Genomic DNA, 26,606 nt, shown 5'->3' on the forward strand with positions numbered 1-26,606 from the left:
ACAGACACACTGAAAGTGAGGGGATGGAAAAAGCTATTCCATGCAAGTGGAAATCAAAAGAAAGCTGGAGTAGCGATACTCATGTCAGATAAAATAGACTTTAAAATAAAAAAATGTTACAAGAGACAAGAAAGGACACTACATAAAGATCAAAGGATCGACCCAAGAAGAAGAAATAACAATTATAAATATATATGGAAAGATGGCAGCAAAGTAGAAGGATGTGGAATGCATCCCTCTCCACAGATGCATCAGGAATACACCAAAAGATGCAATAATTCCCTCAGAGAACCAGCTGAACACCAGCAAATGACCTCAGACACCAGAAAGTACTGCAAAGATCCCAACATAACTGGGTAGGACAAAGGGGGAAAAAAAGGAGAAAGAGGAGGAGAAGAAAGGAAAGGGATTGGTCCCACACTCTGGGGCAGGGGGATCTGAAACAGAGGGGAGATTGCTGAATTTGGGGAAACCCCTTCTCCAATGGGGAATTTCCCTGGGTCAGAAGGGAGGCATTTGTGACTGTTCAAAGAGGATGAAGCAGTTGAGCTGTGGCAGATGGGAAAGAGTGAGAAACACACATGGAGGGTCCGCACCATGGCTCAGCATGTCCCAACTGAGACATAGTTTCACAGCTGAACAGGTGGTCTGGGAGCTGGAACGTGGGAACCAGAGAACTGGTTCAGGGTGAGAAACATTTTTGGCAGTGGGGAGATGGACTGAGAGGACAGGAGGGAAGAAATCCTCAGCGGAGAGTGCCTACCACAGAAAGCTGGGCGGCCATGGCAGTGACTCAATACTGCTGACTCACAAGCAGGGAGGAGGAGCTGTGGGTGTAGCCTCTCTCTTGGCACCTGCGATGGACAAATGAAGTACCTCTCTGGGCCTGGCTAACACACTCAGGGATAACAAAGGCCCATGGGTGGGGCTGGCCTAGAGTGCCTGCAGCTGAGAGCCATAAGTCCGCAGAGTGGCCCAGCTCTGGAGACATTCTGTTTACACCTGAGCCACAGGCATCCCTCTGCAACAGGCACCACCACGGCCACCCAAGCCGCTGTGACCCAGGCAGGGCACCACTGCTCACTCACTCCCAGGGGAAGGAGCCACTATTGTACCCTCTCTCTCCCCACACACCAGCACTTACAGATGAACAATAAAGGAAGCTCTGCTGGTCACAGAGTAATACGAAAAGCCCAAGGTGGGTAGAAAGACAGTTACAGCTGAGACCCCAAGGAAACAGAAATATTATTATTAATTCTATTGATCTGGTCCATTCTGGGGTCAGTTCTATTTGTTTTTTTTGTTTGTTTGTTTGTTTTAAATTACAATCTTAGTCCTAAGGGATCTACACGTTTTATAACATTTTTTTCTATTCTATTTTTTATTCTATTTTTATTTTTAGCCTTTTCATATATTTCTATTTCTAGCTAAGTTTTTTGGTAGTGCTGACTGTATCTCTCCTACCTTCTTTTCATCTCTATCTTTAATACATTTCTATTTCTTTTCATATTTCCAGTCACACTATGCTCTTCTGTTGCCCTGTCTTCTATCCTTTTTTAGTTTATTTTATCTTAACATACTTATAATCAATATTATCACTCTGCTCTGTTTTCTTGCTTTATTCTCCAGGTGACACACTGCTTTGGTTTGTATTATTAGGTTTTGTCTGTATCTTAGTTCTAAGTGTAATTGTCTGATTTTGTTCCGAGAATCTTCAGTCTGTCTGGTGGTACTCTTGCTCTTTATTATATTTGATCCTAGATTTCAAAATCTCCCTGGATTTGTGTTTGTATGTGTGGTTTTTTTTTTTTCTTTTTTTGGTTTTGAATTTCTGTTGGTTTTCTCTTTGATTGTCTGATGGCATACTGGGGTACTTCTGTCAGGTCTTTCTAGTGCCTTATGTTCTACTGGATTCAGTATTTGTGTGTCTTATACATGTAAGTGTTTCCTTGACATGTATTTGTTTGACTCAAAACTCTGCCATTAGTCTGGGGCTTGGACAGTCTTCTTTAAACCCCTTTATTGCCAGGACAAGCAACCTCTGAAGTCTGGACTACTCCATCAGAAGTCCAGTCAGAGGCTCTGGGGAGGGAGCACTGAATCCAGGATGCTAGACTACTAGGGAGTCCTCAGACACAGGGAAGATTAACTGCAGAGAACTCTCACAGAGCCCTGTATCAGAGTCTAAGACTCAGCTTCGTCTGACTGCCTGCAACTGTCAGTGCTGGGCACTTCACACCAAACTACAAACAAGACAGGAACACAAACCCACCCATCAGCACACAGACTACCTAAAGCCATATTAACCTCACAGATACCTAAAACACACCTCCTGACATGGCCCTGCTCATCAGAGAAAAGACACAGAGCCACACACTGGAAAGCAGACACCAGACCCCCCCCCCCCCCCCCCACCACCACCACCAGAAGGAAACCTACTCAAGACACTGGACAAACCTCACCACAGGGGCAGAGGGCAGAAACAAGAGGAATTACTACTAGGCAGCATAGGGAAAGGAGACAACAAATCCTACAAATTAGACAAAATGAGAACACAAAGAAACACCAAGCAGGCAAAGGAGCAGGAAAAAAACCCACAAGACCAAATAAATGAAGAGGAAATAGGAAAATTTCCTGAAAAAGAATTCAGAGTAATGATAGTAAAGATGATCCAAAATCTCGATAAAAAAATACAGACAATACAGGAAACAGTTAATAACGACTCAGAAGAACTAAAGAGCAAACAAACAGTAATGGACAACAAAATAACCAAAATTAAAAATACTCTCCATGGTATAAACAGAAGAATAACTGAGGCAGAAGAATGAATAAATGAGCTGGAAGATAGAATGGGGGAAATAACTGCCACAGAGCAGGAAAGAGAAAAAAGAATAAAAAGAATGGAAGACAGTCTCAGTGACCTTGGTGACAACATTCAGCACACCAACATTTGAATCATAGGCATCCCAGAAGAAGAAGAAAAAAAGAAAAGGTCTAAGAAAATATTTGAAGAGGTTATAGTGCAAAACTTCCCCAACATGGGAAAGGAAATAATTAATCAAGTCCAAGGAGCACAGAGAGTCCCATACAGAATAAACCCAAGGAGAAATACACCAAGGCTCATATTAATCAAACTAATGAAAATTAAACACAAAGAAAAAATATTAAAAGCAGCAAGAGAAAAGCAACAAATAGCATATAAGGGAAAACCCATAAGGATAACAGCTGACCTTTCTACAGAAACTCTGCAGGCCAGAAGGGAATGGCAGGATATACTGAAAGTCCTGAAAGAGAGAAACCTACAGCCAAGAATACTCTACCCAGCAAGAATCTCATTCAGATTTGAGGGAGAAATCAAAAGCTTTCCAGACAAGCAAAAGTGAAGAGAATTCAGCACCACCAAACCAGCCTTACAACAAGTGCTAAAGGAACTTCTCTAAGTAGGAAACACAAGAAAAGGAAAACACCTACAAATACAAACCCAAAACAATGAAGAAAATGGTCATTGGAACACACATGTCAATAATCACCTTACATGTAAATGGATTAAATGCTCCAACCAAAAGACACAGACTGGCTGAATGGATACAAAAACAAGACCCTTCTATATGCTGCCTACAAGAAACCCACTTCAGACCAAGGGATACATATAGACTGAAAGTAAAGGGATGGAAAAAGATATTCCATGCAAATGGAAGTCAAAAGAAAGCTGGAGTAGCAATAATCATATCAGACAAATTAGACTTGAAAGTAAAGACTACTACAAGAGACAAGGAAGTACACTACATAATGATCAAGGGATCCATCCAAGAAGGACATATAACAATTATAAATATCTATGCACCCAACATAAGAGCACCTCAATACATAAGGCAAGTGCTAACAGCCATAAAAGAGGAAATCGACAGTAACACAATAATAGTAGGAGACTTTAACACCCCACTTACATCAATGGACAGATCACCCAAACAGAAAATAAATAAGGACACACAAGCTTTAAATGACACATTAGACCATCTTGACTTAATTGATATTTATAGGACATTCCACCCAAAAATGACAGAATACACTTTCTTCTCAAGTGCACATGGAACATTCTCCAGGATATTTCACATCTTGGGTCACAAATTAAGCCTCAGTAAATTCAAGAAAATTGAAATCATATCAAGCATCTTCTCCTCTGACCACAACACCATGAGAGTAGATATCAATTACAGGAAAAAAACTGTTAAAAATACAAACACATGGAGGCTAAACAATATGCTATTGAACAACCAAGAAATCACTAGAGAAATCAAAAGGAAATTAAAAAATATCTAGAAACAAATGACAATGAAAACACAACAACCCAAAACCTATGGGATGCAGCAAAAGCAGTTCTAAGAGGGAAGTTGATAGCAATACAGTCCTACCTCAAGAAACAAGAAAAATATAAAATAAACAACCTAACCTTACACCTAAAACAATTAGAGAAAGAAGAACAAAGAAACCCCAAAGTGAGCAGAAGGAAAGAAATCATGAAGATCAGATCAGAAATAAATGAAAAAGAAAGGAAGGAAACAATAGCAAAGATCAATGAAACTAAAAGCTGGTTCTTTGAGAAGATAAATAAAATTGATAAACCATGAGCCAGACTCATCAGGAAAAAAAGGGAGAAGATGCAAATCAACAGAATTAGAAATGAAAAAGGAGAAGTAACAACTGACACCACAGAAATACAAAAGATCATGAGAGACTACAATCAACTATATGCCAATAAATTGGATAACCTGGAAGAAATGGATAAATTCTAAGAAAAATACAATCTTCCAAGACTGAACCAGGAAGAAATAGAAAATATGAACAGACCAATCACAAGTACAGAAATTGAGACTGTGATTAAAAATCTCCCAACAAACAAAAACTCAGGGCCAGATGGGTTCACAGGTGAATTCTATCAAACATTTAGAGAAGAGCTAACACCTATCCTTCTCAAACTCTTCCAAAATAGAGCAGAAGGAGGAACACTCCCAAACTCATTCTACGAGGCCACCATCACCCTGATACCAAAACCAGGCAAAGAGGTCACGAAAAAAGAAAATTACAGGCCAATATCACTGATGAATATAGATGCAAAAATCCTCAACAAAATACTAGCTAACGGACTCCAACAGCACATTAAAAAGATCACACACCATGATCAAGTGGGGTTTATCCCTGGGTTGCAAGGATTCTTCAATATACGCAAATCAATCAACATGATACATCATATCAACAAACTGAAGGATAAAAACCATATGATAATCTCAATAGATGTGGAAAAAGCTTTTGACAAAATTCAACATCCATTTATGATAAAAACTCTCCAGAAAATGGGCATGGGAGGAAATTACCTCAACATAATAAAAGCCATGTATGAGAAACCAAAAGCCAACATCGTTCTAAATGGGGAAAAACTGAAAGAATTACCTCTAAGAACAGCCACAAGACAAGGGTGCCCACTCTCACCATTATTATTCAACATAGTTTTGGAAGTTTTAGCCACAGCAATCAGAGAAGAAACTGAAACAAAAGGAATCCAAATTGGAAAAGAAGTAAAACTGTCACTCTTTGCAGATGATATGATATTATACATAGAAAACCCTAAAGACTCTACCAGAAAACTGCTGGCACTAATTGATGAATTTAGTAAAGTGGCAGGATACAAAATTAATGCACAAAAATCTCTTGCATTCCTATACACTAACAATGAAAAAGCAGAAAGAGAAATTAAGGAAACTCTCCCATTTACCATTGCAACAAAAAGAATAAACTACCTAGGAATATACCTGCCTAAGGAGGCAAAAAACCTATATGCAGAAAACTTTAAGACACTGATGAAAGAAATTAAAGACAATACAAACAGATGGAGGGACATATCATGTTCTTGGATAGGAAGAATCAACATTGTGATAATGACTGTACTACCCAAAGCAATTTACAGATTCAACACAATCCCTATCACATTACCAACGGCATTTTTCACAGAACTAAAACAAGAAATCTTATGATTTGTATGGAAATGCAAAAGACCCTGAATAGCCAAAGAAATCCTGAGAAGGAAAAATGGAGTTGGTGGAATTAGACTCCCTGACTTCAAACTTTACTACAAGGCCACAGTGATCAAGACAGTATGGTACTGGCACAAAAACAGAAAGGAAGATCAATGGAACAGAATAGAGAACTCAGAGGTAAACCCAAGCACATATGGGCACCTTATCTTTGACAAAGGAGGCACGAATATACAATGGAAAAAAGACAGCCTCTTCAATAAATGGTGCTGGGAAAACTGGACAGCTACATGTAAAAGAATGAAATTAGAACACTTCCTAACACCATACACAAAAATAAACTCCAAATGGATAAAAGACCTAAATGTAAGGCCAGACACTATAAAACTCCTAGAGGAAAACATAGGAAGATTACTCTTCAGCATAAATAACAGCAAGATCTTTTTTGATCCACCCCCTAGAGTAATGGAAATAAAAACAAAAATAAATAAGTGGGACCTAATGAAACTTCAAATTTTCTGCACAGCAAAGGAAACTATAAGCAAGACGAAAAGACAGTCCTCAGAATGGGAGAAAATATTTGCAAAGAAATCAACAGACAAAGGATTAATCTCCAAAATATATAAACAGCTCATCCAGCTCAATATCAAAATAACAAACAACCCAATCAAAAAATGGGCAGAAGACCTAAATAGGCATTTCTCCAAAGAAGACATACGGATGGCCAAGAGGCACATGAATAGCTGCTCAACATCACTAATTATTAGAGAAATGCAAATCAAAACTACAATGAGGTATCACCTCACACTGGTTAGAATGGGCATCATCAGAAAATCTACAAACAGTAAATGCTGGAGAGGATGTGGAGAACAGGGAACGCTCTTGCACTGTTGGTGGGAATGTAAATTGATACAGCCACTATGGAGAAAAGTATGGAAGTTCCATGCAAAACTAAAAATAGAGTTACCATATGACCCAGCAATCCCACTGCTGGGCATATACCCAGGGAACACCATAATGCAAAAAGACACATGCACTCCAGTGTTCACTGCAGCACTATTTACAATAGTCAAGACATGGAAGCAACCTAAATGTCCATCACCAGATGAATGGATAAAAAAGATGTGGTACATATATACAATGCAATATTACTCAGCTGTAAGAAGGAATGAAACTGGGACATTTTTAGAGACGTGGATGGACCTAGAGACTGTCATACAGAGTGAAGTGAGTCAGAAAGAGAAAAACAAATATCGTATATTAACACATATATGTGGACTATAGAAGAATGGTACAAATCAACCGGTTTGCAAGGCAGAAATAGAGACACAGATGAAGAGAACAAACATATGGACACCAAGTGGGGAAAGTGGGGTGGGTTGGCGGGGGGAATGAATTGGGAGTTTGGGATACCAAATTGTGCACTCTAAATATATACAGTTTATTGTATGTGAACTGTATCTCAATAAAAGTTCTTAAAAAAAAAAAAGAAAAAAGAAAGAATCCATTAGGAGGGAGCAACAAAGGTGAGGTGTCTCTAGAAAAAAGTTTTGTGCCAATATGCCCTCCTAACTCTCCACTGCTCAGGCCAGCTGAGATGAGCTTTAAAGAAGCTCCCAGTGCTTTGACACACGTCCCTTGGATTAGGGAAGAGTGTGGAAGGAAGTGTGAAGGAAAGAGGCCATCCCTGACTTGGGGGTGGGGGAGGGCCATGTTGGCAGAACAAAGAGAAAGCCGCATTGAAGTGAGATGTACCAAGGGCAGGACAAGAAGATGAGTTTCCCAAGGTCCAAATATGGACCCGAAGAGAGGGCCCAGCCTTGAAGCAGCTTGAAAACCTCCCTATCCAATGGAGGCCACTGAAGTAGGAGTGCAGGGTGGGCGACCTCAGTGGAAGAGGACCAAGCTGAACCACCAGCCATGGGCTGGGAGGATGTCATGAGCAGCCGGCCAAGGCAGGTGACACCCACACCAAAAAATGGCAGTTGGATGTGCTCAGTGGGAGGGGCTCAAAGAACCTAGAAAAGCCCTGTGAGCGGCATAGGCAACCTCAGGTTCTCAGCACAGAAGGTGCTTCTGCCCCGGCGCACCTGTCCCCGTCACATAGGGAAGACCTCTTCCGCCACTTGCTCCCCGAAGGAGCTGGTGTGACAAGAAGCCTGGGAAGGACAGGAAGACTGGTGAGAGGGGCTTAGGTCTCTGCAGGTTTCCCAGCCCCCAGGCCTCGTGGGGAGGCAAAGAGAGCTGTCAGAGGAGAGTTTAGAGTTTGATAAAAGACTGCACCGGACTTTTTAATCCCTGAAAATGACCTGAATATTCTATGGGATCTCCAGGAAGGAAGAAGGAATTGAGAAGGAATTTAACACAAAGTCGAGGGAAAAAGTTCCCTCCTATTTGCACTCTACCAGGTCCAGTCATTCAGAAGTGAAAAAAGACAGTTATGCACAGAGGTACTCACCTGTCCAGTCACACAGGGTTCAATGCTCTTCTGGCACCACCTTGAAATTCTTAATAATTTTTAACAGGTGGGGGAAGGAGTGAGTTTTCATTTTGCACTGAACCCTGAAAATCATGTAGGTGGTCTTGGTTATATACACAACAGGGACTTAGCCATGTTCTGTGTAACCCCAAGGGGTACAGCAGATCCGATCAGTGTGAGGTAGAAAGAAACAATTTTTAGCCCAATATTAGGAAAAGTTTTCAGAACTCGCAGCCGCCCAAATTGGAATAGGCTGTGTAAATAGGTAGAGCTTCCATACACCAGAATCCTCGCAGCAGAGGAGGGTCAGCTACTTGGAAGGACTGTTAGAGACAATTTCAAGCTTTCAACTCTGTGGCCTCCCAAATCCCTTCCAACCCTGGGATTATCTAAGTCTTTGATTAATGAATCTCCTTCGAGATGTCTACTTTACCAGCTTCACCAGGAAATGAATTCACTGGTGCTGAGACAGGTAAGGGGATTTCTAAGTCCAGCCTATAACCCCTCCAAGGTTGGGAGTTTCACTGACTCCCTGGGTTTCTGTCCAAATCGTGAGCTGTTGTTTTCCTTTATGAGGACATTATTGCCATTACTCCCTGTATTTTTGATCATTGTAAGTGGGATCTTGTTGTGGCTGGCATGCTGTGACTTCCAGCTTCTAAGAAAAAGGCCTAAAAAGTCTCAGAAAGTGTCTTGGGCTTAAAGCCACTTTCATTAATCATCATTTTGACAACAGAGCATAAACAGACCTAACAAATATTGATTACACGTAAGATTAAACATCTACGCGTGTGTTTTGGTTCTTGCTGTCACTGTCATGATTCTTCGTGGGGGAGGTGGTTCTCAGAGAAGGAAAGACAGTCCGGTGTTTTCTGAGATCTTCCACGGATAACCTCTCAGACTCCACCTTGATGTGCTGGTCTCTGAGGCCACAACTTGAAGGGTCGACGTCCCAGTACAGAGACTCACCATCGAGGACAGTCCTGGGGACAGGAACCCACAGGAAACGGTGTACTTGGTCATGCCCAGTAAACCCATATTGGAAAACTTTTAGCTTCTTTCATGCCATATTTTGTCCTTGACCTTTCTAGCGCTTAGCCTCCCGACAATGGAGTCTGTGTGTCTCCACACCCTCTGTGCAGGCCCCCTAATTACAGCCATCCATTAAGCTGTCAGGAAGAAACCCCCAGCTCAATCATGTCTTTATCAAACTCCAGCTGCCAATGGGGTCAAGATAGGCGTCAAGTCTGACCCGCCCAGAGCCCCTGTCCTTGCTGGTCCCCCTGCTCACTGGGGTCTTTGTGACTGGGCTTGCGGACAGCCACCTGGGTGCCCCAGCTCAGCCTGCTCCAATGCACTGCAGACAGGGCAGAGCCAAGGGAAACAATGGGACTGACTCAGCGAGGGCCTGCTCTTTGGCTTTATCTTTGGGGAATTTTGCGCACAGGAGTTATACGGGGTTGTCAAAGCCCTAAATTGGAAATGGAGACTCTACTGAACAGGCAGGAATCTGGTGTCAGGGAAAAACAATTCTTCAGTTTGGACCTGCTCTCAGAGACAGTGGAGTCATAGATGTCATCACTGCCAAGGAACTCAACAATCATCCGTCTCACCCTTTATCTTACAAACCAGTGCAAGTGTGGCCAAGGGACTTGGGTTTGACTTTCATTGCTGAGCCTGGTTTTCTTGAGTTTCAGGTGAGTAACATTTTAAAGTGAGTTCTACAATGAGAGAAACAAATCCAGAATTGTTCCTATGGGGCCCCATGTTATTCGCTGTTTACTTCATGCACGTATGTTTTCTCTCTCACACGAAATCATAGAGTTTCTCCAGGACGGTCATTTCTTCTCTAATTCCCCACAGAAAAGTGCTAGCAAAGAAAGTGCTCACAAGTATTTGCTGAGAGTTCATTCATGATCTCCTCTGGTTTTTCTGTTGGAGTGTGTTTCTGTGTGTCTGTGTCTCCCTGGAGAGATGATAAACGCCACTTGCAAGGTAAAATAGAACCCCCACATGTTATTGCTCTTCCTGCCACCCCATTTAAAGGATGAGAACATTGAGCTCCAGAGACAGGAAGTTAGTTGCACAAGATCACTCACTAGTAGATGATTTCCACGCAGATCCATGTGGTTCATGCAGTGTTCTTCCCAAAGCACCAAGTTAGCTGCTTGTGATCACATAGTAATAGAGACGGGTCAAAGGGCACAAAGGAAACGAGGCATCAGAACAGACCTTTAACTGATAACATGATCATTGTTATTAGTAATAATACCTGAAATGTGCAGAGCAGTTAGTTTACAAAGATAAACACTATTTACAGTTTCTTGTACATCCTTCAATAAACAAACACAGAAAACAAGTCTATGCCCCATCTGTGAATTCTCACCTACACAAAAGGAATTCTGCCATACACGTTGCTCTTCACTTTGCTTTTTTCACTTGATAACATTACTGAGGGATCTTTCTGCACCAGCACATGCAGGTCTACTTCATGCTTTTCAAAAGGCACTTATGGTTGGATCTACTACAGCTTACGTAACCAGCCCCCTACTGATGGACCTTTGAGTTGTTTCCAGATTTATGCTGAGATATCTATTTTTAAAATCTCCCTTGGAGAGTTTTAAGTAACTAGCTTGACATCAGATCAGCATTTTGAAATTACCAATAGTTTTATATCGTTATTTTAGTAGATGACAAAATTGAAGTCCAGACAAGTTTGGGAGCTTCAACCATTAGGGGCAAAACCATAAGTAGGACCTGGTGTTCCTGAGTTCTCTTCCACTAGTCATTCCAATGTGCTTGGGCCACTTAAGGGTGCTGAACTTTGGCTATTTGTAGGGGCAGTCAATAGCCACCACCAACCTCATCCCCAGGGAACATTCAAAATCTGGCCCAACAGAGTCTTTGTTAGAAGAACCGATTCATCAAAAGATTCTCATCATGGTTTAACTTTTACTAGCCCAAAGATCACTGAGTTAAACTTCCTGTTTCAGTAGATGAACCCAATTGCTCTGAATAAAGACATAATTCAATAAAAACTTAATACTCTCATAAAATCAAATATTCTCTGGTTCCCCAATGAACTCCAAAACATATTAGATGTCTTCTGCAGATGATGTGAGATGGGTTGTTTTCCCTAAACTAACCCCATCATGCCTTTTAAAATACATTGTTATTTAAATGTTGAAATTTCTTTTATCCTGCAAATCTACAAAAGAGCAATCATCGTGTTCCTGGGAAAGAGAGTTGGTGGAGGGATTTTATCAAGTCAGGAATTTTAGGACATTCATTCAAGAACTAGAAACAAAAAGCAGATTGGGGTTGTACATGTGTAGCTCATGAATGGTCCCAGGCAGTGGCGCCTTCTGCAAATCACCACATGAGGAGTTTATCACAGATTGAGGAAAACGAGCCTCTTACGATTAGGAATTTTTAAGGGTGAGAATCTGAAAGCTACACTGACTTTTCAGACAAAGTGCTTTTTGGTTGTTTGCTGTAAAGAAACAAATAGAATTTCTTTATTAAACAGCACAAACCAAAGTTTCTAGTTGGGTTTCAACAATGCAAATAACAATAGCTGTCATGCATTAAGCCCCTGCTCTGCAGGCACTGTTCTCAGTGCTTTCTGTGATCACAATGACACACTTTAGAACAATCTAAGAGACAAAAAGAAATACTCGGGGACTTCTGGACACCAATTTCTTAATGACTTTCTAACGGTCACCATGTGCCACAGGGTATGTCCCAGTGCAGTCCTAGGATTATGTAGGGTGGTTTGAAAAGAGATGAGAAAACTTTCAGGGCACCAGTGGTCACCCATCATTCCTTCTGGGTGATCAACGGGAAACAAGAAGATGATCTAACACAGGCAGAAGACAGGCGCTTCCATCAAAAGGGATCCTGGCTCAACTCTTGTGTGGCTCTGGTACCAGCGAGAGTGTTGCGGGCAGGCGGAGGATAGCCAGTTCCTTGATCTTAACCCTAACGCCGCCCTGTGGTCCCCCCCTGGCCTGGGTCACTTCTTTAGAGATACCCTGTTCTCTGGGAAAGCTCCTTCTGTTTCTCTCCCTCTTTCAGCTGATCTTCCTAGAGCAGTTTTTATTTACTCTTTCAGGTATTGCTTTTGATCCCTCTTTATCCTCTTTCCAATCAGTTGCTAAGTTTCCAACTTTAGTCACTCCTTTCTTCCAAGTGAGTTTTAAGATGATTTTCTCACCTACGAGTCTAAAGAGAGAATTTTAGAAGTCCAGGAATTCCATTGTACTCTGTATTTGACTCTCAGATTTAAAGGGAAAAAAAAAAAGGATTACTGGGTACAAATACCATATCTGTTATTGTGTGCAAATACTTCCTGCTATACATGCTCTATGACTTTCTCCACATTCCATCTATGGACTCAGAAACAGGAATTTCTATCTCAATAACATAACTTAAGATATGCTCAATTCCCATGGAAACAATTATCTTCTAAGACAGTAGGATTTCTCTGCTTGCTTCTGTGGCTTTTCTTTTAAACCGAAAGCTTCTACCTCTTTTTCTCCTGTTTGGGTAAAGGGTTCCAGTGAAAGGTTCCACCTTTCTCTCTTAGCAGTTCTTCATCTCTGCCCCTTAGTATATTTTGGAAATCTACAAGGAAAACATAATATTCTGTTGCTCTATGGGCTCATTCATCTAGTTTCTCCCAATCAAAGTTTTCCTGGTAAATTAAGATCAAGAACAGCATGAACATTTCCCCAGATTTGCTTGCTTCTAGAGCAGGGGTCGGCAAACTTTTTCTGCAAAGGGTCAGAGAGTAAATATTTTAGACTTTCCCAGCCATACAGTCTCTGTCACAATTACTCAACTCTGCACTGTAGGGTGAAAGCTGCCCTAGGAAATGATGTAAACAAATGGACGTGGCTGGGTTCCAATAAAACTTTATTTACAAAAACTGGCTGTAGGTCATAGTTTACCCATCCTTATTCTAGGTGAAAAGGAAGAGGAGGATATTGATGACCAGCTACAAGGAACATTGAGTGCTCTCTCTGTGCAAGATACTGTGCTAAGTATTCTATAAGAATTATCTCATTTAATCTCTGTAATTCCGTGGGGTACATTCAGTTATTGTATCCATTTTACAATTGTTGAAACTAAGTTTTTAAGAGGCTGAACAATTTTTCCCACAGTCCAGCAGCTAATAAATGGTAGAACCAGAAACTCAGATCTGACACCAAAGCTCCTGCTGTCCATCGCTAAGCTGTGCCATAGAACATACATGCTCACCTTTGGAAGCTTTTTGATCAACTCTCTTAAAAATTGTCTCTGAACACAATGGGTGGGAAAGCTTGGTAAAGTCACAGAATTCAACTTCAGTCATTTTAATTTGCTTAATCCAGGTAGACTTTGGGCTATTGGGATATTTAGTTGGACAAACATTCATTACACCACTATTGTAAGCCTAAAATTAGTAATAGAATATAGTTGTCTTACCCCAGACACACTTAGAGTCTTTGATGGGGAAACCCTTCCTCCCCTTTGTTCTCTTAGAGTCCATCTTGGTTTGAGAAAGCAAAACCACAGCTGGCATTGCTTAAGGAAGGCAACCAGAATTTATTTGCAGTTGTCTATAGCCACAGTGTGTTTGCCTTTCCAACCTCCTATGATTAATGTTTTCACATGGATTATTTTTGTTCCTTTTATTATCGTGAAATAAGCAGTTGGTAGGGAATTGCAAGTGATCTTACAAAAAAAAATTTTCTCCCAAGATTTAAAGCCCCAAGTCTTGACAACCTTTCCCAGAACATCTTAGCCTAGATGTTTACAACTAAATACCCAACTCCAGCAAGCATCCCAGACTCTCTGACCCAGTGTCCCCAGTTGTCTCAAGAACAGAGCCTTTTCTCCTAACCCTCTCCTTTTACACAGCCACACTTGTGCAAGCACAGGGTGTTTTGTGTTCTAGTCATGGGTTACTTAGTACAGAATCATGTTCAGTAAAAGTGAAAGTCCCTACTGTCATAAAGCTAAAGACTCCTAATAGTTTATACCTCTGGCAGTTCTAGAAAAGGTTCTCTCTGTTGTCATTCATAGAACTTCTTCTCTCTTTACCCCCTCTCCTTACTCCAAAAGAAATGCCTTCTTAATTTCCTTCCCCTCCAAATACATCTGTTTAATTTTCATTATGCCTCATTTGCACTAAATCCAAATGGAAAGCAGCCTGTGGCGGTGGGATCTGGTGTTGCTTCTCCCCAAAGGTCAAACCTCACACAGCTGTTCATCATGAACCATCTCCAGCTCCCAGCAGCTGCCCAGGGTTTATGTTATGTTAGTGATGTTCTCTAGTCTCAGAGGCCAGAGAGCTTGCTGTTCAGCCAGAAGAACTCCTAAGGGAGAAGAGGATGAATGGCTGCAGATCACACGCAGAGTTGTTGGCACCTGCTTTGTGCTGCCTTTCCCACATAGAAGCCAGTGCAGACCAGTGTAGGGTCACTAGTCAGACCCACAGCTGCAGGGGAACCCTGATCCCCTTCTTCCTCAACACCCAGAAAGTCACCTTGGAAAGTCCAAGAATACGCCAAGGACTTTCCTCTGGGACTGAGGTGTATGTCTCTGATTACCAGCCACTAAGAAACTATGAGCATAAGGGAAAAACTTGTAAATTACCAGTGGCTTGGAAAAGCATAGGATTCACTTCTGTATTATTATGGTACTGACACCTTGTTTAATGGGTGGAATTTGACAGGGATAGAGAAGAGACGGGAAAGAGAGAGGAGGAAGAGGAGAAATGAGATGCTGCATTTACACTGTTGAGTTCGGCTTGATAGAACAACACACATACATACTTATGAGGCTGTAGCATGACTGCCATGTTGCAGACACTTTTAACCCTGCCCAACACCCATCAGCATCCTCAATCTTCGCAGAGTACCGCTTTAGCCAGCTCACACACACCGCTGACCAACAGCAGAGTCCACTGCTGCCTTACATGCTGGATAATACCTCAGAAATAGATGGGAGCCCAGGAAATTCAGGATACACAACTCAGAGGAATGGTGGAGGAAAGATTTAGTGCCCCCAAGGACAACTCGATACAATTAATAAGTACTTCAGCTCCCTAGCCTTCCTGTGGGCAATTCCTAGGGATGGATGGTTCTGTCTGCTTCTTGGGAAGTCCAACAGAATTGAGCCCCCAGTGGCCACAGAACTTTCTCGTATTGGCTTTTTCTTCTTCTGTTTATCACTCTCTTCCCTTCCTCATTTCTGCGACTTGGAATCATCTCCCAAATAAACTACCTACATAGGTGCCCCTGTGTCTGGCTTTGTTTTTAGGGAAACTGAGTCTTTTCAGAGCTGCTTGTCCAAAATGAGACACCCATTGGACCAACCATGGAAAAATCACTGCCTGGTCCAGTTATACCAGGATAGAGTTTGGGAATAGTGATTGGGATGGGAAAAGTTGGCCTTCCCAAGGCCTCTGTTTCTCCTAGCTTGTTGCTCCTAAGTAGCAGAGACGCTGTCCATGGCAGAAAATCATCTGTTATCACACATGTGACCCTCATCTGCCTTCCTTTTGGCCTGTCAAGGATATCTATCAGCCAGAGGGTGAAAAGGAGTCATAAAAATGATAATGGAGAAAAACACCAGCAAAATAAATGGCAGACTAGGAAACTCCCTTATTTCCTCATGGAGACATAAAAAAAAAGAAAAAAAGAAACCCCAAAATTGGATAAAATAACCTTGCATGAGTTATGGAAAAACAATCTGAGATCTACAGCAACCAAGCAAACACCCAATCAAGAAAATGCCACACTCAAAACAGTAGGAAATTCTGTGGTTTTTTTGCTTACCCTTTCCCCACCCTCTCCCTGGTGTGTGTGGTCTTGGTCTGGAGGACACAGCAGTTCCCAGTCCCCTCCCTTGAACAGGAGGGAGCAGAGCAGATACGCAATGTTATAACTTATCTTGGTCTCTGTTTCACCTAAGTCGGATCTGAGGCAGAGAGAAGCAGCTGGCACTGCTCAGGAAACCTGCAGGGAAACTACAGACCTGCAGGTGTCTGGGACCAAGGATGACAGGTGGAGACACACAATAAACCATCTAAGGCCCAAAGGAGAAACTGAGCTGAGACTGTGCAGTTAAGACATTTATAAGCAACTGTGTAAATGGAATAATTGAAAAGCCACACGCAGGCCCAGGCAAGACACATGCTCAGAAAAGATCTGAGAAGACCCTAAGCTTTCTCCGCCGGCTGATCCAGAGGCTTGGAGTGTGCCTGGCTAATTACTTAAGGATTTCCCCAGCACAGAGCCAGTCTGCACTGAGAGAGGTGCTTGTTTTTTCAAATGCTCAGTTTTCAACAAAAGAAAATCACAAGTATACAGAGAAACAGTTAAACATGGCCTATTCAAAGGAAAAAGAGTCAAATGGCAGAAACCATCGCTGAAGAAATACAAGTAATGCGTACAAGACAAAGACTTCAAACAATTGCCATTTTAAAAAACAACAACAACAACAGCAACAACAAACTAGGTTGACCACTGAGAAAATTACTCGTTCTAGGAGTTACTGATTAACTTCCAGAGCCATGTAAATAAGGTATGTGTTTCTATGAGGAGTTTCTTTGATCGTTAAAGTATTGCAAGTAGAGTTACTTTTTGACAATGCTCCATAGAGAAAATTAATTGTTAGCTTATTGATTTTTTCACTCATTTACTCACTCCTGCCAGGTTCTGTAACAACTAGGTTAAAATGGAGAAAGGAGCAGACAGGGTTTGGGCTTTTAAACCCTGGGAATACCTGTTCATTCTATTCTGTTTGGCAGAAAAGTGTGAAGAGAATTGTCACCTGACATGTGAATTCCTTCTAAAATAGCCTGCTGGCTTCTAGTTATTCCTTAAAGGAAATAAATGGCTGAGGGAGAAAAATCCAGAGGCAATACCCTATCCTTATTTGGAATAATTAAAGTGGAAGAAAATTTCTGTTGGTGAAAAGTCTAATTATTCTGTAATTTTTGGAGAACTGTATTTTATTTCTTTCAGGATTAAAGAAACTAACTGGATTAACTGTTAAAAGAATATGGGTAACAGATCTCCTGTAATATCTGCAATGAATATGTAGTTTGTTAACATATTTTTATAATTTTAAAAATAATATATATATATATATATATATATATATATATATACTGTATAGAAAGTATTGAAAATACAAAAAAGTATAAAGAAACAAAGTATATGATCCCAGTACTCAGAGCCTACTGCTTTTAACACAGGTCCACATCCTTTATCTGATTCTTGGAAATAATTGTATTTTGGAACTCAGAATTTCTCAAATTTTAGTAAGGAAATTCAATGTATATACCAAAGGTTTGATTTGACTTGATATTGAGACATAATTGACATATAACAATGTGTTAGTTTCAGGTGTACAACATAATGATTTGATATATGTATATATTACAAAACCATCACCAAAATAACTCTAGTTAATATCCATCACCAGGCAGAGTTAAATTTTTTTTCTTGAGATGAGAATTTTAAGATTTTAACTTTCAAATATACTAGACAGTATTATTAATTATAGTCATTATGCTGTACATTACATCATCAGGATGTACTTATTTTATAACTAGAAGTATATTTGACCACATTTACCCATTTCTCCATTGCCCCTGACAACCATCAATCTGTTCTTTGTATCTATGAGAAAACAGTCATCTAAAATATTCTTAAAGAGCTAAAGGAAAACATAGGCAAAGAACTAAAAGGAATCAGGAAACAATATATGAACAAAATGAGAATAGAGAAATTATGTAAAGGGACCAAACAGAAATTCTGAAACTGAAAAGTACAACAAGGTCAAGCAATTACCTTAGGATACATCTTGTTAATGGATGCACAAAATAAATCAGGATAAAGCACAGATGCTCACAGACACAGTTCAAAACTGTGGTGGCTTGGGCTTCCCTGGTGGTGCAGTGGTTAAGAATCTGCCTGCCAATGCAGGGGACATGGTTTAGAGCCCTGGTCTGGGAAGATCCCACATGCCATGGAGCAACTAAGCCCGTGTGCCACAACTACTGAGCCTATGCTCTAGAGCCTGTGAGCCACAACTACTGAAGCCTGCATGCCTGGAGCCTGCGGACAACAAGAGAAGCCACTACACTGAGAAGCCCATGCACCACAACAAAGAGTAGCCCCCTCTCTCTGCAACTAGAGAAAGCCTGCGAGCAGCAATGAAGACCCAACACAGCCAGAAATTAATTAATTAATTTTTTTAAAAAAACAACTATGGTGGCTTGATACTGAGATGCTGAGTCTAGTTCCTGGGGAAGTACTATCTCTAAAGTGGCTCCCTGCAAAACAGATGCTGAATGCTATTTTCACTTTTCAGCTTTTTTCTGTAAAAGTGAAAATCCTCTTCTAATTTCTTTTAGTTAGTAAAAACAGTTACTAATATAGGTCTTTTGTGAAAGTGAAGTGGCATAAAGCAAACTTTCAAAAAGTGTGGGATACCTGTAACTAAACTGAAAAATTAACTAGAGGGGTTCAACAACAGACTTGAACAGCAAAAAGAAAGACTCAATGAACCCAAAGACAGGACATTTGCAAATATTAAGTCTGAGCAGCAGAAAGAAAAAAATAAAGTGAACAAAGTCTAAGAGACTTACAGAACTTCATCAAGCAGACCAATATATGCATTATGGAAGTCCCAGAAATGGAAGAGAAAAAGGATCAGAGAACTTACTTGATGAAATACAGCTTCTCAAGTTTAAGGAAAGACATGAATCTATGAATTCAAAAAACTCAATGAGTTCCAAGTAGGATAAAATCAAAAAGACCCACACTGAGATACATTATAATTAATCTGTTGAGAGACAAAGAGAAAAATCTTGAAGCAGCAAGAGGAAAGTTACTCATTATGTACAAAGCATGCTTTGTAAAATTATCAGCCTAATTTCTTACTGGAAAACTTGAAGGCCAGAAGGCAATGGGATGATATATTTAAAGTGCTGAAAGAAAAATATGTCAGGTGAGAATTCTATATTCAGCAACACTGTCTTTCAAAAATGAGGGAGAAATTAAGATATTCCCAGGTAAACAAAAACAGAGAATTCATTACCACTGGTTATGCCCTACAAGAAATGCTTCAGGGACTCCTTCAGGTTGAAATGCAAGGATGCTGTAAAGCTACTAACAGTCCTAGGAAGATATAGATCTCTGGTAAAGGTAAATACATGGAAAAATATAAAAGTGAGCACTAATTCTAATTTTGCTTTATAATTTCACTTTTTATTTTCAAAAAAATTTAAAAGGCAAATACATAAAAATAATTATAAATCTATGTTAAATGATATGCAAGATATAAAGATGTAATTTGTGGCATCAATAATATAAAGTTGGGGGCAAATGGAATTGTAAAGGAGTAGAGTTTTTGTATGTAAATGAAGTTAAGATGGTATCAATTCAAAATAGATTGTTATAACTTTAGGATGTTTATATATAATCCCCATGATAACTACAAAGAAAACACATATAGAATATACACAAAAGGTAATGGGAAGGGGGCTTCCTAGGTGGCGCAGTGCTTAAGAATCCACCTGCCAATGCAGGGGACACGGGTTTGATCCCTGCTCCAGGAAGATCCCACATGCCGTGGAGCAACTAGGGCTGTGTGCCACAACTATTGAGCCTGCACTCTAGAGCCCATGAACCACAACTATTGAGCCCATGTGCTGCAACTACTGAAGCCCAAGTGCCTAGAGCCTGTGCTCTGCCACAAGAGAAGCCATGGCAATGAGGAGCCAGTGCACCACAACAAAGAGTAACCCCCAATCACTGCAACTAAAGAAACCCCACACACAGCAAAAAAGACCCAACACAGCCAATAAAATAAAATTAAATAAATTAATTAATTAAAAAAATTTCAATGGTCTTTTAAAAAAAAGGTAATGGGAAGGGAATCAAAACAAAATGAAAACAACAACTAATCACAAAAGAAGGCAGTAATGAGGATGTGAGGGACAAAAGGCTATAGGACATATAGAAAACTAACAAAATGGCATAAGTCTTTCCCTATTACTAATTACTTTAAATGTAGATAGTATAAATTTCCCAATCAAAAGGCATACATTGGCAGAAAGGATAGAAAAGCATGTTCTACCTTTATGCTGCCTATAAGAAATTTAATTTAGATCTAAGGACACATATAGGTTGAAAATGAACGATGGAAAAAGATATCCCATGCAAATAGTAACAAAAGGAGAGCTGAGGTGGCTATACAAATACCAGACAAAATATACTTTAAGTCAAAAACTCTTAAAAGAGATAAAGAAGGACATTATATATTGATAAAAGGGTCAATTCACCAAGAAGCTATAACAAGTATAAACATATATGCAACAGGAATCAGAGTTCCAAATATATGAAGCAAACACTGATAGAATTGAAGACAGAAAAGACAGCTCTATAATAATAGTAAGAGACTGCAATACCCCACTTTCAGGAACTTATAAAACAACCAGACAGAAGATCAATAAGGAAATGGAAGACTTGAACAAACCTAGAAACCAGCTGGACCTAACAGACATATACAGAACACTCCACCCAACAACAGCTCAGTACACATTTCTCTCAACATCACATGGAACATTGTCCAGGATAGACCATATGTTATGCCACCAAACAAGTCTTAACAGACTTAAAAAGATTGAAAGCATACGAAGTATCTTTTCCAACCACAATGGAATGAAACTCAAAATCAATAACAGAAGGAAAACTGGAAAATCCACAAATATGTGGAAATTAAACAACACACTCTTCAACAACCAATGAGTCAAAGAAGAAATCACAAGGGAAATTGGAAAATACCTTGAGACAAGTGAAAATGAAAACACAACATATCAGAACTTATGGGATGCAGTGAAAGCAGCGCTAAGAGGGAAATTTATAGCTGTAAATGCTATAGAAAGATCTCTAACGAACAACCTAACTTCATACTCTAAATATCTGGGAAAATAAAAAATGATAGTTTATGTTCCAAGGCCTCAAAGAGACCATGCTTCTCCAATGGTATGACCCACCTTGACCTCAAAAGTTCCCTCAGTGTTTCAACATCTGTAGCTCCAAACTTTCTCCAGCCCACACTTCCACGTTTTGCAAGATATTTATGTGAGTGTTATGTTCCACACATTCCAAAATGAACTCTTCACCTTCTCCATGAAGCTTGCTTTGCCTCTGTGGTTCAAATCCTAAGTCTTCTCTGGTTCCTTCCTCTCCCTTGCACTGGGGACATTGTCTCCACTGCATCACTCCATCAGTCTCCTTTCTTATAAAGCCAGGTAGTGTTAACCAGATTCATCCTGAGTACAAAAAGAATGGGCAGCATTGTGTCCCTGTTTCTGTTTTTATCTCCTTAATTTCAATCTATTGTTGAACAACTCTTATGGGTCAGACTCTGTCCTGGGCTTTGGAAAACCAAGATGAATATCACTTTACTGCTCTCAAGGAGATGTCAGTTTCCTAATGGGGAAGTCAGGTTATATAAACAAAAAGCCAACAAGCGATGAGACTGACAACAGAGATGTGTGTAAGATGTTGCAGGGACACAGAGGAGAAACTGACAGTTAAGGCTGGTGAACAGGGAAGGTCTTAGAATAGGTGATGTTTAAACTGAGTCCTGGAGGATTAATTGGAGTGAAGTGGACCAGAAAGGTGGTATATGAAGGAAAGGATAGAGCAATGCATGGGCTTGGCTCTGTTTAAAGGAACTCTAGCTAATTCTGTATGACTCATGCTTTCATAACAGCCTCAACACATGATTACTACAACAGCCCTGTGAGGCAGGGAGTATTATCATCCCCATTTTACAGATGAGGGATTTGAGGAGAAAAGAGATTAAGTAATTTGCCTAGGGTTACTCAGAGCAGCACTCACTGAGTTTCCAACCTTGGAAGAGGGGTGTGGATATCCACTCCCAATCTCATGCTCTGAGCAAAAAGAGAATCTTTGACACTTAAACCAAACAGCTCTGCTAAAAGATTGCATTTCCTCTTGTGAACCAAAACAAAACTCAGACCTGAAGTTACATTTTTACCACCGCTGCCCCTACCCCCATGCTTTAACAAGACATGGTATCTTCTTTCTAAGGGGAAAAGAAATGCTTATAAACAAGACTGCAAAGGCATCTTAAGACGACAAATCACTCATAAAAAAGGGAACATTCTGATGAGTTAAGTGTAAATGAATCAGAAACATATGGATTCAATCTACTTTAAAAGGCCCAGTGGAGTTCCGAGTGAAGGATAAAACCCTTGGAGGAGATTATATTTGGGGATATTTCCAAACCCAGGGCCATTAGCTCTGGCCAGGCCAAGAGCTAGGCTGGTAGATGGATCTCCGAAGAAACCAGCAGAAAGAGAACCTCAGAAAGGTAGGAGGGTCACTTTATCCCAAATCCTCAAGCCCAGACTTGGAAATTTTCAAAGCAGCATGCCTCCTAGAAACACCTTTCCTGAACATCTCATTCTGGCCCAGGACTGGGACACCAAGTCCAGCCAACAATTTTGTTTTAGAAACTCAGCTTGTCCAACTCCAAAAGGGTGTAGAGGCTGAACTGAAACTCTTCATCTTTCCCAGAGATTCTCTGCCTTTGACGATGAACCATGTCCAGGCCATGGCCTTGGAAGAGGAAATAAGGGCCATGGTTCTCTTTGGCAGCATCAGATGAGAAATGAATATGCACAGAAATATTGAACATATTCAACTAAACAGGAAACAACATAAGAAAAAGAAAGATCCAGATTCAATCTGGTTGTGTTACATCAGCCATGAAAATAAACACAAGCCTAAAGAGATCAGGCTGGTTTAATGGAAACCAGGCAATGAGCAGGTGTGTGTCCCTGGGTGTAATCATCTTTGGGGCTCCCTGTGTTCTTGTGCCTTTTCTGGGATCCCACGTGGGACAAAAGGTCAACCACCAGGGAGCGTGGTGGGCTCAGGGCCACCCAGTGTTTGCGTGGCCTCTGTTTCTATAGCACCCCCACCTCCACCCCCAGTACCCACTTCCAGATGAGAACTCAGCCTGCTCTGTGTTGCTGATTTTTCTTTCTCACAGTGGCATTGTATAGAAACAGGCCTTTCTCATCCACTGCTGATTGAATCAAGTTTTTGGGGGGAGGACTAAGAAAAATGAGCAAGTGGAACAGTATTCTCCCCAAATGATGCCTTAAATTGAAATTGTCTATTCTGGAAGCCCAGCCTCCCTGTCCCCAGGCCACACCCAGGCATCTGGAAAGGTGGGCCGGGTGGTTGCCCTCCCTGACAGCTGACACCTGGACTGGCTGCAGTGAGGGGCACCCCTGGGCTGCTTCTGCTTAGCCCTTGCACCCTGGTCATCAGCTTCCAAACTCAGATGGGCCTCGTCAAGTCTCTGAGTCACTCCCCCCGGTGCCATCAAGACAATACTGGATGCTCTGGGTCTCATGGGACTTTTCTGTGCCCTTAGAAGTCCTCATTGTCACCCCCTCCCCAAGACAGGCCTTCCTCTCTCCTGTTCATGCCTGAGGTCAGTCATCTTAGAGATTTATTTCTTTAGCTTAAGACTTTGATACTTAAGACAACCAAGGTGAGACTGTATATGAACATCTTAACATCAAAGGATGGAGGAGGGGAGGGAAACCGTGGGAACGGGGTGGCAGGGCGGTGGGATGGCACTGTGGGGTAAAGGCAGGTGGGGATGGCAGGAATGAGGCTGAGAACCTTGGAGACACACTGCACTCACTTCCCCAGTCCCCCACCTCCACCCCCAGGCCATTCTGGGACTGAAACAGAAAGGGCCCTGGAGCACTGAGAGCCCCCACTACCCCTCCCCATGATGTCTGTCCCCAATCAAGGCGTATTTGCCAAGAGGCCACCGCATGCCAGGCACAGCTCTAGACCCTGGGGCACAGAAATGGGAAAAGAGGGGCTGCAGAGGCCCTGACACTGCTCAGAGGAATTCAGGAGCAGCGTGAAGCCTGGGAACCTAAAGGGACCAAAGCTGTCCCTGTCATGCCCTCCCTGGCTGCCCCAGGGCCCCTCCAGCGCCAGACCTTTCTTCAGCTGGTCTTACATTTTCAGGGAGAACCTCAGCTATCTGAGGACTTTCTTCAGATGCAGCGCTGAGCTCGCTGAAGCGCAGAGCCTGAGGGGGGCCTGGGGTGGATGCTGGGCTGCCCACAGTGTCCCTCAGCCCTGCCTCAGTTTCCACATCTGCCACCACAGCCAAGCGACTGATGCACAGAGCAGAGGGCAGTTCCGGGAATGCACGCGGTTCGGCAGTGTTACTCCTTGCACAGGTGCCAGGGCCTTGGCTGAATCTGGCCCCGCCTCCCAGGGGGGAGAGGCTTCAGGCATCCAGTTACCCCTTCCCCCAGCACCCCAGAGTCTCCGAATCCACAGGACTGAGCCGGTGCCTCTGGAACTGGAGCTACGTTGGCTGATGTTCTCAGCCGCCTATAGATGGATAGAAAGGTGACAAGGAGAGGAAGAGAGAACAGGGACTGGGGGTGCAACAGAAGGGATGGGATTTGGTGGTGGGCTTCTTGCTCAGCTTAACTGTCTTCATCCTTAAAATGATTCCTAACAGCTGGGCGGGTGGTCATCCCGCTCGTGTTCCCCGGGTAGCTCGGGGCCCTGCTGAGCCCAGGGGCCTGGCAGATGCAATGTCTGCCCCACAGTGAGCTCAGCTCAAGGGAAGGGGTGAGAGAGGCTAGGTGTCCACCCTTGGGAATGATTTCTGCTGGTGTGGGCTTTCGGGAGGGAGGGGTTGGGAGCCCGAGCTGAGCGTGTGCTCTCTGCCAGGGCAACCTCCCCCCGCAACAGGATGCCCGGGATGGTCACTTGCAGGCCCTTCCTGGACACCTGGCCTGTGACTTAGCCTGTGATTTTCTGTCATCTCTGGCCACTTTCTCAGGTGGCCAGAGCCTTGGGCCAGCAAGGCCAGGGGCTAAGTACAAACTCCCTCAGAAGCTTATCTGCGCTGCATTCTGGGCCGGGGCACCGGGGGCTGCTCCAACCCTGACAAACCTCTGGACACAAGAGGAGCCGAGTGGTATAACCCAGAGCCGCCCGGCACCTGCAGCCAGCACCCCAGAGCCACACATTTGAGCCCAGTCGCAGATTGTAGAAAGGATGCAGCTGGTCCTTGCTGATGGCCTCGTGGTGGAGTTTTAGTCCACATACCAGCTTCTTCTAAGCTGTCTTGGCTACAAGATTTAAGTAATTCCAAAAGTCCCCAACATGTAAAGCAGCTGACAAATACCAAGGTAAGAGGTAAGCACCAGGGACAAGGCACCCAAGACTAAGACCTTGAGCATGACAGTGTGGTGCCACATGGATCCCACTCTCTGCTACCTACGCCTGTCATGTGCCGCACAGTGGTAGCAGGTCAGCCAAATGCTGTTCTCAACACTCATAACAGCCTCAGAGGGAGGGACCTTCACTGCCTCCATTTGACAGACGAGCACACTGAGGCCCAGAGAAGACAGTTAGCTCACTGCGTCCTGAGGCTGAATGACAGAGCAGGGATCTGAACCCAGACGGCCGGGCTCCAGGCTGTACCCCCTGCACCCCTGAGCGAGTCTGTCCACTTGGTCAAAGCTCTGTGCTGGGTTATGTGAGCAAATTCAAATAAATGTGCAGTGTGGTCATGGCCCTCGGGGGCTTGGCCATTGCCAAGACTTGAGCAGCCTTCCCAGACCAGCCAGATGACTCTGCTGCCTGGGCCGGGCTCCATGAAGGGCTCTGGGTCTCTGCACTTCGGCGAGACCCTCAGCAGCCCCTCTCCTTTCCCTGCGCGTCAAACTCTCATGATGACTGAAATCCCACCTTACAAGACTCAACCTATTCTTCCAGACAGGCCAGCCGGAGGGCCTCCCCTCCACGAGCACGATTCTGGAGTAACAGAAAGAACTCAGCACTCCTTGCCAAGCTTCATGACAAAGATGCTGTGTGAGGCCAGAGGACACAGCTGAGCCGGGCCTGCCGCCTGGGGTCTAGCCTCAGCCAACTGTGAACCAGGTTGAGCCCCAGAGCAACGGGACGCCTTGCACCAGAGCCTGCCGGGCCCTGCTCTGTCAG

The 26,606-nt window shown here is 42.4% G+C and overlaps 1 long non-coding RNA gene across 11 annotated transcripts in view; it reads right to left on the reverse strand.

The window, feature by feature from the left end:
- Window positions 1–26,606, reverse strand: part of LOC130860643 (uncharacterized) — a 78,351-nt gene that overhangs the window by 11,146 nt on the left and 40,599 nt on the right. The window contains exon 7 of one of the 11 annotated variants that reach the window (XR_009055488.1): window positions 10,608–10,672. The exons of the other annotated variants lie outside the window; for them this stretch is intronic. This is a non-coding gene — a long non-coding RNA (uncharacterized LOC130860643). The remainder of the gene's footprint in view (window positions 1–10,607; window positions 10,673–26,606) is intronic. 11 annotated transcript variants of the gene reach the window in all.

This window comes from Hippopotamus amphibius, chromosome 9 (assembly GCF_030028045.1).
Source record: "Hippopotamus amphibius kiboko isolate mHipAmp2 chromosome 9, mHipAmp2.hap2, whole genome shotgun sequence".
Taxonomy (NCBI): domain Eukaryota; kingdom Metazoa; phylum Chordata; class Mammalia; order Artiodactyla; family Hippopotamidae; genus Hippopotamus; species Hippopotamus amphibius.